Source organism: Pagrus major, chromosome 23 (assembly GCF_040436345.1).
Source record: "Pagrus major chromosome 23, Pma_NU_1.0".
Classification (NCBI taxonomy): Eukaryota; Metazoa; Chordata; class Actinopteri; order Spariformes; family Sparidae; genus Pagrus; species Pagrus major.
In genome coordinates, this window is record NC_133237.1 from 3076143 (window position 1) to 3088970 (window position 12828).

At 43.8% G+C, this 12828-nt stretch overlaps 1 protein-coding gene across 2 annotated transcripts in view; it reads right to left on the reverse strand.

The window, feature by feature from the left end:
- Positions 1–12518, reverse strand: part of hoxb3a (homeobox B3a) — a 68320-nt gene extending 55802 nt beyond the window's left edge. The window contains exons 1-2 of one of the 2 annotated variants that reach the window (XM_073494463.1): positions 12446–12518; positions 1210–1484 (exon numbers count right to left, since the gene is read on the reverse strand). The gene's annotated coding sequence lies outside the window, so the exon portion shown is untranslated. Of the gene's footprint in view, positions 1–1209; positions 1485–8187; positions 8273–12445 lie in introns of those variants that run through there. The other variant, XM_073494462.1, reaches the window with a different exon arrangement.
- Positions 12519–12828: the final 310 nt, after the last annotated feature.

The window sequence follows — 12828 nt, forward strand, 5'->3', positions numbered from 1 at the left end:
ACAGGCTCATGTTGCAAACACGCTACATACACACTGTTGGAAATCGACAGCAGAAAACCACACATCTGGATGCAAACTGATAAAACCTCAGAGAAGCTGCTCAAGAGCCAAAACCATCGCAGGAATTCTCGCTTCATTCTCACACACTGGATTATTTCCGGGAGAGAAAAAAAACAAAACACAATTATGCCACATGTGAGACATTAGCGGAGAAATTCTGATACTGTTGTTGGCGAAAGAAAGTCAGACGTGTGCATTTTTAGACTAAACAATTTTCAGGTATGGAGCTATCTGCTCTATAAGCTATATTGATCCGCTATCAATAAGAAAGATTTTGTAGAAATATTGAATTGAATTTAAGGCTATTTGGGGAGAAAGTTGTCCAGAGTGACCTTTAACCTAACACTGGCCACGACCTCGCCTTCACCCTCGGCCATATAGGCCTATTAGTGTGTGTGTGTGTGTGTGTGTGTGTGTGTGTGTGTGTGTGTGTGTGTGTGTGTGTCCTTGTCCATTTACATCTTGGTTAATGTTAGCACACACGGGCATTTTCCAACTCTTGTTTTTGTATGAAATATGTTACGCACACGGGCGTAAAAGAGACAAAGCACAATGATATGAAATGCGCCCTTCTGCGCCAAATTGTACCATTAGAAACACCATGGAGGAAATCTGAATTTATCTATCTCTCTACTATTTCAACATATAATCAAAAGCTATGTCTGGTTGACAAGATGAGGAAAACAGCTAAACCTAAAGGATCGTCACCCTGACGTCACGCAGCCCCGAGTGGCTTAATCAGGCTAGCAAATGAAGCAGTTTGATAGAGAAGGTACAGTGAGGGAAATGGAGCTTGCAAAAAGGAACCACACCTTTCAAATACACGTGGCGTGACGTGCACGGCCTCTAATCGATCATCAATATGAATTGATAAAGTCATTCTAAACTAAAGTGTCTAGGGAAGGGGAGGAAGAGGAGAATGGTGAGGAGGGGGTTCTGCGGCAGCTCCTGCAACACGTGATCTTCCCCTTCCTCCCAGCATGGGCAAAGCACCTGCCACATACACACGAGGTGCGAGCAAGAAAGCGGGCACACACACACACACACACACACACACACACACACACACACACACACACACACACACAATAATATGCAAATGAGGCAGCTTCGTCTTCTACAAGGCGATTTCTGTTTTTGTGTACTCACTCCTCTGTAGCTCGCGGATCCGCCTCTCCTTTCTGCCGTCGTCGTCACATCGCTTTCAACCATTCTTCCTCTTCTTATCATAATTATATTTGCTTCTTCTCCTCCTGTTTTTCTTCTTTTTTACACCTCCAACACATCGGCAGCTGCGTTCCACTCTTTTTCATTTTTTCTCCATAAAGACAAGCCTTCCTACTTCAGCATTCACACCTCAGTCCCCCTCTCCCTCTTCCTCCGACGCCACAGGTTTTTGACCTCTTCGGGATTCTTCGTGGTATCTAAAAAAAAAAAGTCAAGCTGTCATTTCCGCGGACACCCCCGCTCACATGCACGCACGCAGGCACACGCGCAGAGACGCACACACTCCGGTCTCCGGTGAAGTGTAAACATGAATGTATCCGAACCGAATCGCTCAGAATCCGTGTTTAAGTAAACGCAATAACACGGATTAGTTGGAGCCAATTTTAAAGGTGATAATCCAGCGAAAACAAATCAACACATCACCGTAACGTTGCGACACCAGCATCGCGCGCTCCGTGCGTAAAACCCCGACCGAATCGGCTTCACATGGCAGAGGAAAACCCCTTCACCGGTGGCCGTTCCCCGTGTTTCCCGGTGTTAGAGCGAGCGGTTTGGGGCTGAGGGAGACCGAGCAGGGCTGCTGTGGAGACTGTGGGCTCTTTAAGGCATTAAGTGTTGTGTGTGTGTGCATGGACTCAAGTTTTCAAATTAATCTACCAGTTTGGCACACTCTTTGTTTAACGGGCGAGGCGTGTCACCCCGCGTCCCCGGTACACATTTTAATATTGGTGAGACGCGCTGACCTCCCGTTCACCCCGAGCACAGCCGAGCCTCTCTCTCTCTCTTCTCTCTTCCTCCCTCACCCCCTCCCCTTTCCACACCCTTTCTTTCTGCCATTTCCACCTCTCTCACTCATCCCCTCTTTCTGTCATTCTGTTCTTCAGCCTTCCCTCTCTCTCTCTCTCTCTCTCTCTCTCTCTCTCTCTCTCTCTCTCTCTCTCTCTCTCTCTCCGTCATACTAAATTGAGTTGGAGTCATTACTTTGAAGAAAAATGGTCAGTAGATGTGAAGGAGGGAGGGGGGTCCTTTTCTTTCTCTCACACAGATTTTTCTTTCTTCCAGGATCATTTCTCCTTTTCCTTTTGTTGTATAAATATAAATGACACCGCCGTGGACGCTGACACGTGAACCCGCAGCAGAACCCGCACCATCTCTTCAGAGTCTCATACATGAACATTTGGTAGAAACAAGCGTGTTGTACTGCAGCGAGTCCGCACAAACAAACGATCTGAGTTTGCTTAAGAGGCTTGGAGCCGCGCGGAGATCAGGCACAGAGGTATCAGGTGGATTTATATTGATGTTATTCGACTCTCTGGATGGATTTTTATCCAGTTAACTGCAGCCATATGTCCACACTTCTCCCTATCATTTCACTTCTATTACTTCCATTGAATTGCACATTTTATCACTAACACGTCGGCTACAGAAACAGGTGATTTATTTATGCGTCGTGATTTCTGTGCAGGTTTTATCTATATATGAAGATAGAGAGAGTTATATTATATATTGACGTGCGACGTTTCGGACCAAGCATGCGCAAATTGTACAGATTATTAAAATTCACGGCCAACAGACAGACAGGCGCGCGCTCCAACCTAAATTGAATTAATTTGGTGAACTCGGGATGAACCTTTGCAGAAAGACGGAATCTGTAACGTCGTTATTCAGCCATTACCTTATTCCTTTTTGGGGCTATGGGGAGGAAACCGGGCCAGGCGGAGCCGTGCCAGCCCAGGCCAGCGTGTTTACGTCAATAAGTGGATTATTTATTCACTGAATTATCATTTTGCTCCTCTGTTGCGACTAATTTTCCCCTCTCTGTCCCCTCTCCTCCTCATTTTAACCGTAAAGCATGGCTCCAACAATATGTGTCTAAACGGTGCTATTCAATAGGAGATTAAACGATTTGGAGTTCAGATTGTTCGAGGTGAAACAAAGCCACATCACACAGGCTGAAGAGTTCGGACATTATTACAACATGGAGAGTATTACCAGCTCTAAATTAACCTTTCTGTAGACCACTTATTTTATGAAAAAAAAGATTTATTTCATGATTTTTAAATCATTCAAGAGCAATTACGACAAAACAAGTCGAATCTGTATTATGGTTTAGATTGTGGTCGTTTTTTAAATCAACACAAATTATAGCTCATTATTATTTATTAGCATTATTGTTATATCTCGTGAAAAAACAGCCTGCGAGTTCCTTACAAATTAATAGCAATATCTTCTACTGCTGCAAAAGAAAGAAAGAAAGCAAGATAGCAAGAAAGAAAGAAAGAAAGAGGAATGGACAGCAGCAGGAAAATGGTTCGAGGCTCATTCCTCTCAGCAAGAAAAGTAAACGGGGCCAGACATTCATCTTGCAGTGGAAAAATCAGATAAGGAGAGTAATATTTTATGGATGGTGCGCGAGATAAGGGTTTATTTTTTGACAGGGTTGTGTTGATAAGGTTGAGGAGAGGAAGAGCTCTGCTTTGCGAAACTCCCTCTTCAACATGGTTTGGGGGATTTATAAATAGCTACTAGCTCCAAGCATGAAACCACCACTTTACACCCACTAATCTCTGGTCATGCACACACACACTCACGCACATACACACACACACACCGACACACAACATTAACTTGATCAAAGGCAGGTTAGTCACTGAGTATGAATGTGTGTTTCTAATATGAACGTGAAATGCATTATCATAATTAGGTTGGAGTGGATAAACTGTTTGTTTTTTTAGTTTTTGATCAACACTTATTTTGGTCAGGCTAGTTTCATGAGCTTGTGGTATAAGTTAAAGGAGCACTCTGTAGTTTTCGGGAAGAAATGTATACGAGAAGAGAAATATCTTCATCAACTAACAGTGAACTAAATAATCAAACTGCGTTTGTTTTCATGACTGACACAACACAATTTAAACTGTTTTACCTTGTTTATATGTGGCTGTCACCTTTCTAGCTTCAAACAGTGTTCTGGGACCTTATTTTCTTCTTTATTCACTTAAAAAAGGGGGGAAGCCATTTTATTTTGGTGACTCTTTACATTCACTTCAGTAAAGTAGTTTTTCCCCATGTATCAAAAAACTCCAATAACAAATATCTCTGAAAAGAAAGTGACTCTATATGAAACACAAATGTTAGCCGGCGTTAACAAAGTGTGCAACACCTGCACCCCCCCAGACATCCACCCACTCACTCACCCACCCACCTCCATGTCACCGAATACCTTCCGCCCTGCCTCCACCACCTTCACCCCCTCCATTTTTCCTGTCTTTCTTCTCCCTTAATCTTTCTCTCTGTCTGCCTCAGTACATTGCGGCGGCAGGAGGAGCTTTGCTTTTGTTACCGAGGAAGGGAAGGGAAGGTCAGGCCTTCACCTCTCCTTTGCCTCTGCTATCATTTCTCTCATCTGTACCCCCTCCCTGCCTCTGCTCCTCTTACTCCCTCCTTTTTGTCTTTGACATACAGCTAGACTGGAGTCCAGTGAGTGAGGAGAGGCGAGGGCGGAACTCACGCACGACGGTGAACTTTTGACCCTTCAACTCGGTGAACCCTGTGCTACAGGCTGACTGTTAGCTTGGACATCCAGCCAGGCTGCTCTCTTGATAATAACCCCTGGATTCTCGCTCCTCCTGCCTCGCCTCGGGCAGGAAGCGAGAGGGAAAAGGGAAAGAGAGGAGCAGAGACAGTATGCTAGGCTTGAACTCACGTGCTGTCCAGTTAATGTGACCGCTCTGTTGTTGTTTAGCTGGTTGGTTTAGGGGTTAGCTTGACCTTTCTCCGGCTAACAACCGCGAAGAGGAAAAGGCAGAAATGAACCGACAGCGCCTCCTGAAAATGGCTTTTTTTTATCTTCCTGTCTGTGCCTCTACACTGAGGAGGATACTTGTGTGTCTCCGTACACTCACCATTCATCAAGTGCAGAAGACGGGGACAGCTCTGACAGGTGTATATTTTAACAGAGACGGGAGGTTGTCACAGGTTATCGTCGGTTAGGATTCAAAAGGACGGGGGGCGCGTGCTGGGCGGGAGGCAGGAGCAGAGTGGGGCTCGTGGGGGCTCTCGTGCCAGCTCTGGCTGTCCGACTGGTCTGAAGCGGGCTCTGGTGGCGGCGCGAGAGAAATACACCCTGTGCTACACACTGACACCATGGACCAACACTAAAATACAGTCTGTGATACACACTGACACCATGGACCAACATTAAAATACACCCTGTGCTACACACTGACACCATGGACCAACATTAAAATACACCCTGTGCTACACACTGACACCATGGACCAACAATAAAATACAGTCTGTGATACACACTGACACCATGGACCAACACTAAAATACAGTCTGTGATACACACTGACACCATGGACCAACATTAAAATACACCCTGTGATACACACTGACAACATGGACCAACATTAAAATACACCCTGTGATACACACTGACAACATGGACCAACATTAAAATACACCCTGTGCTACACACTGACACCATGGACCAACATTAAAATACACCCTGTGCTACACACTGACACCATGGACCAACATTAAAATACAGCCTGTGCTACACACTGACACCATGGACCAACATTAAAATACACTCACACTGACACCATGGACCAACATTAAAATACACTCACACTGACACCATGGACCAACATTAAAATACACCCTGTGCTACACACTGACACCATGGACCAACATTAAAATACACCCTGTGCTACACACTGACACCATGGACCAACAATAAAATACACTCACACTGACACCATGGACCAACATTAAAATACACTCACACTGACACCACACTGTTAAAAAGGATATGGGCTTTAAGTCAGAAGGACTGCTGTTGTCATGCTGAGTGAACCCATTGCCCATTACAACAAAGTAAGAAGAGTTACATGGATGGATTGCAGGGACCAACATTAAAATATGGTTAAATGTCATAATTTTTTGTTTGGGGTGGATCAGTCTGATAAAGCCTGGGGAGCAGCACCTTTAAAGACAGATACATGTTTTTAAAGGCTTATAAAGCTAAGCTGCTGCTGTAGTTACTAACCTACCTTCTACCCTACTATGACTCAACTACTACTGCAATCACAAAATAAATAACGAAACCTACTCATGATCCTGATAATTCTGATAATAATAGTAATTATTATTATTATTATTATGTACCATTTCTGTCACAGATGCCATAGTAGCAAGCTTACAAATGAATAACTTTCATGACACCTTAAGTTGATAATTTGATAAGTATAGAAGATCATGAAAATATAATCAAAGACCATGTGACCACTGAATACACACGTCCTCACTGAACATACATACATACATTGTCTTGATATAATTTGTTTGAAGGCAGTTGCTTGCTTTTGTTTTTGTGTGAGGAATTTGTCATTGTTTGATTTAAGTTGTTATTTGTTTCTTTATGTGAAACTTTTCATGCTGCTGTCTGGACCAGGACCCCTTTGTAAAGGAGATTCTGAATCTGAATTTAGATTAAAATAACACACACACACACACACACACACACACACACGCGCGCGTATATATGTATGTATACACAACACAACACAACATATATATAGATATATTTATATATCTATATATATATATATATATATATATATATATATATATATATATATATATATATATATATATATATATATATATATATATGTTGTGTTGTGAGTGAGAGTGTATTATCCAGGCGTACAGTAAACACGGCATAACCTGAAGTACTGTATAAACACTGTACACACCCATGACCTGGAAAACTTTAAATATTTGCAAGGTTATCGGCTTGTCATAACCCATCGCCAAGGCAAACAAAGCCTATTCTGGTCTTATCCAGGCTTTATTCCCGCTCTCACAAAGCGGCACTGATAAAGGCTCTTTATTGACTGCAAGTACTTATAATAAAATAATAAATAATAACCCAATCAAAGCTTTACTGATTTTTTTTTTTCGAGAATTCAACATTGATGTAAGACTTTGGTCAAATTCATACAGGCGTGCGCGTCTCCCTTCCTTTTTTGGTGCTTGTCTTGGTTGAACCTTCGAGTTATTTACCCAGCCTTGATTGAGATAGTGGAAGTTGTGAGTTTGTCTGAGGGAAACCTCCCTCCCTCCATGACCCGGAAATGGAGAACACAGACAGATCAATAAAAGCAGCCAGATGTTAAATCCTTTCTTCCATGTTGTCGAAGCAAACACACAAACACACACACGCAGGGGAAGTGCGGTGCTGTGAGCTGAACTTTCCTCTCCTGCGCATGCTCGAGCCTGTCTGCTGACCTCTCGGTGACTCCTACTCATGCATTATTCATGAGGCGTGGCCGCGCGGTTCACCCCTATCAGTATGCAGAAGACATTAAGGGCTTCGCAAATGCCGATTTAAACGTAAAGCAATCACAGGAGATGCGCCGGAGAGAGAGGGAAATAGTTCAGAGGCAGCGATGTGTGTGTGTGTATGTATGTGTGTGTGGGTGTGTGTGTGACTGCAGGGGACAGAGAATAGGTTATTTGCGTTTTTAAATAGACCAGGCTTCACAATGTCCCCCTCCATAGCTCCACTTTTCACAAAACGGTTCTCAGTGTGAACATAAGTAGCAGACCCAAATTTGACGAAAATTGCCTCGAATGATTCAAATCGGCTGTAGAGCGTTACACACCGGTGGGTTGTGTATAAACACACAGGATCTTCCCATGCCCGGGTCACTCACCTCTCTCTCTCTTTCTCTCTCTCTCAGCTCTCTCATGCCCTGCCAATAAACCCACCAAACACAACAGAACACACCCCACTTACTCCCACACAAAGCCCGCGACTCTCTCACACACAGACAAACACACCTTTGCAATGCAGTTTGAAAAAAAGGGCCGGTCGCATTGGTTACTCACCCCCACTCATCATCACCAACACACAGACTGTAAAGCCAAACTCAGCGCCTTCTGACAGCCTCGACAGGTTCAAAGGAGCAGCAAGCCCGTACACATAATGAACATAATACAACATAATGCAGAGGAGAAGCGGCTCTGCAGGCTGGAGCTGCCCTGTGTACATAAACGGGAAACAGATGACACACACAGCAAAAACAAAGGAGCCCATACAAGAGCTGCTGCTGTGCCTTCCCATGTCACAGCCTCCCTCACTTCTCCCGACAAGAAAAGGAACTACATTTGTGTCACGCGTGACATGTCCCGTCCTTGTGTGTATGTGTATGTGTGTGTTTGTTGAGAGGCCTCGGACGTGGTGGCGGAGAGGGGGCAGAGGGGTTGCTGGTGGAGGTGGTGGGGGTGTTCCTGTATCATCATTAAAAAGAGGAAGTTGATGAAAAATGAAATGGGGAGTTTTTTTACCTTCCTGTTTACTGAACTGAAACTTCCTCAAGGACCCAGGCCGCTCCTGACACACACACACACACACACACACACACACACACACACACACACACACACACACACACGCTCACTCACACACTCACTCACAACAGTGTGTATATGGGTGGGGGGTATACGAGCCGTTATCTCACGTCGGAAACACAAAATCCATTTATGTCATGCAAGAAAAGAGGCTGGCTGCATAACAGGCTAAAAACACAAAAACAAGTCTATTTTTGGTTTGTTTAGGACTGGAATAGGTAATAACTGTAGCCGTTATCCACGAGACAAGAGAGCGAACTGCAGAATAATAGTATTTTATGTATGTGAAATTTGAAAAATAATAATTATTCCAAAAATAAGGGGAAATAACCTTTCACTGAAGGCCATTTAAGAAGTAAGTGAGTGGACGTTTAGGAAATTATTGCTTACTGATAATATTGGCAAAAGATGTTTTTTCGGATAAACATGTAAGATGATAACACGTTATTTCCCCATTATTATTTAAAAAAACACTATGAAAAGACAGCGTAATTATTTCTATTTTTAGAAGACAAATCTGAATTTAAAAAGTCCAATTGCAGGAGGTAATGATAGTAACCTTTTTATCCTCAGTTTTGCAGAGAAGACAGTCTTCTTTCTTTTCTTTTGGTCTGCTAGTCTCCGAATAATTTATGGCATCAGGAGCATGACTCCAAATAACATTCCCGTGAAGCTTGTGAAAAATCATTGCGATGGCGGAGGGCAGCGCCAGGAATCCACCAGACTGAAAATGCATTGGGGCAGACTGGCTTCTCATGTAAAGCGAACATAATAAATGAGAGTTTGAGAGCGGAGAGCGACTTCCGAAAAGCAGAATCCTCCTCTCTTATTAGTGGAGTGCAGAGGACACCGGATTAACTGTGTGGTCGTGGCGGGGGAGAAATACACTCATGCGTGAAGTACTTTATAAATACTGTAAGAGCAGGTTTAGTTGAAGTGTAGGCTACCGTGAAATACTTTTTTTTTTTAAAAAAGGATCACGAAATACAGCAAACAAAACAACGTTTTCTTACTTTTTAATACAGTTAATCCGTTTGATCATGTGCACAGAAATCAAATAAATATACGACACTTACTTCGAAATATCCTCAAAAAAAAAAGAAAAGTGACACCAAAAAAGCAACAAAATGACACGATCATCTCCCTAAAACTGCACCCGCGTATTGACGAAAACAAGAGCTTTATTCAAGGTTCACCAGGCTTTTACCGTCGAGTTTAGCGGATGTACTCTGTCATTAATATATCATAACATATCATTTTTAGTCAATTATATTTTGCGCAAAGTTCATTCAAATATACGCAAAGTCTGGTTTAGTTAGTGACAGTATGATTCTGTTGGATGTGCTTGTGATCATCCTTTCCACACTTTGCATGTCGGCCTCCTCAGGGCGCCATGTTCCTGTTGGCCCTCGCACAAAAGGAGAGCTATTCATTTGATCGTCTTATTATGACGTCGCCTCTTTGATCGACAACGGAGATAGGCTGATAACCCTGCGGTCTACCGGGAGCGGTGACGCTGCATGACTGAATGTTACAAAAAAAAGAAATTCAAAACTTTGAAAGTCTGCCGGTATATACCGAAATGTGTGCGTCCGCCGTGACACGAGACATTAAACAATTTACATGATGGATCTAAGCAATAAGAGCGGGCGTGCGCGAGGAGAGGACGGCGCCGCGTGACTGGTAGCCGGGCTATTTGACAGCCCGAGTCCCGCTCCAGACATCAGAGGGAAATAGTGTGGAGGACTAATACAGATTTACAGGGTCAGAGGAAGCAGAGAGACAGCGCACTGTTAACACCTCCACCTTCTCTCCTTTTATCCACAACACACTGATTTCAGGATCGTTTCATGACGTCATATAAAGCTGCTGTTTTCCTTGGTGATAATGATGGTCAGCTTTAAACAACTGTATGACTGTTTGTCTTAATGGAAAAATTAGATGTCAGATTATATGTTGCTTCATATATCCGTCAGTATTTGTTGAAGCCTTTAGATAATGTTATATCACTCTCACACTTGACTGGTCTATTTTGGAGTTACATGGTTTAAATGCTGCATCAGATGTCTATTAGGTTGTGGAGAGTTTTGGTGTCGCCTGGCCTGATTAGCAGCCTATAACTTGAGAGAATTGCGTTAATATTTAATACTGTAGGTTATGTGTGTGAGCTGCTGTCATTCACCTCGTTTTCAAACGCTGTTGAATCTGACTTGAAGGCTGTCGGACAGAGCTCCCGTGAAGAACTCTGGTGTCGCTTTTATTAGAAGTTTTATTTAAGTTTTAGTGGCTGAGCCTACAGGATGGGTCACGTGGTTAAAGTCCTGATCGGCAACTTATGATTGACACAGATTTTGATTTAGACCTTTGGGTTATTGATTATTTATTTGATTCCAGTCCAGTGTTTGCATGCCATCAGCGGATTTTTATCACGTTCACTCACACTTGATTCAGCTTAGATTTGTCTTTTGTGGATGAAAAACTGTTTTAGTTGCACTTGATATCAAAGCACGTTAAGAAAACAAATACTTTAGATTTACTTAGATTTAAGTTCTGTATTAGAGCTGGTTTAAGGTGTGTGTGTGTGTGTGTGTCTGTGTGTGTGTGTGTGTGTGCGCGCGCGCGCGTGTCTTTGCTAAGAATCAAAGAACAGGCCAAAACTCTGGTGTAAAATAACCTGCAAGGACTCTGATGGTGAGCCTTGGGAATGTTTGTATCCACGACGCTTTTTCACTCACACCCATCCTGCCTGGAAAATGCAAGGGCGGGTGACGGACAAAGATTTTCTTGTGCCCAAGGACGCATATCACTACAGGCTGTGTGTGTGTGTGTGTGTGTGTGTGTGTGTGTGTGTGTCCTTGTCCATTTACATTTTGGTTAATGTTAGCACACACGGGCATTTTCCAACTACACGCTGGTCGTGCGTAAAAGCGACAAAACAAACGTACAATGATATGACATGCTTCATTTAAGATGTACTTTTAGGAACACCAAGGAGAACATTTGGATTCACTTCACATCGTTGTGCCATACATTGTCCCTGTGATCCAAAGAGAGAGGAAATAGGAGCCAGATCAGTTCCACACTGTCAGAAATCACGTAAAAAACAACCAACAACATGTTCTGTTTTGGGTCTGTTCATCAGCTTTTCACTGAATGCATTATTCAAGCCCTCCAACCAGTCTATGTAAACATTTAAGAAGGAAGAGCCTCGTGGTAAAACCCTGAAAGTGGTCTTTACGCAGTCTCTGCGTCATTCTAACCGATAATTATTTTCCTTTTAATATGACTTTTTTCCAAGCTTAAGTATGTTACACACGTGCACGCAGACACACACGGGTTTAAAACAATAGTACTGATGTAAACCACACAGTGTTCGCTGCTAGACACCTCTCCACATTCGGAACCACATCAGCATACTCTCCGGAGTGCCTGTGCGCCGTTATTACGCACGGACTAAAGCGCATGCTGGTGGCCGCACAAAAGTACACACAACTGCGCGCGTGCACGCACGCAACACCTCACTCCGTCTGTGACGCCATCACCGTCGCGCGGTTCGGACCAGCCATAACAACGAATCTCAGATATCTCAAATAGACCGGAGCTTCGCGGCACTCAGCGAGCGCGTTAATACAGCAGTGAGTGAGTGACATGGTAATTACACAGCCCTCCCCGCTCTGCCCCCATCTCCCCCTCTCCTTAGCTTCCACTTACAGGCAAGCCTACAAACGCTACTTACTGTGGGTCCTGGCTCTGTCGCTCCACCGGGTTTTCCCAGCGTCCAGAGCGGCACACACCACCGCACACTCGCCGGGCACCGCGTGTGAACCGAGCAGGAACAGCGGCCGGTAGTCGTGGCCTGCTCTCTCTCTCTCAACACACACACACATTCCCTCCCTCTCCAGCTCTGTCTCTACTTTACTGACCCCTTTAGGATCCCCGCGAAGCCGTTAAACCGTCACTTGCTTTCTAGAATGTGAAATATATAGTACATTGTCAACTCCCCAAAACCATAAAACTAACTTTATGGACCCCACGTGACCAGAGGAGAGCCAGTGAGAGGTATCGGTCTGAGGCCAGGCCTGATCTTTACGATCCAACTTGGAGATAAAAACCCTCATC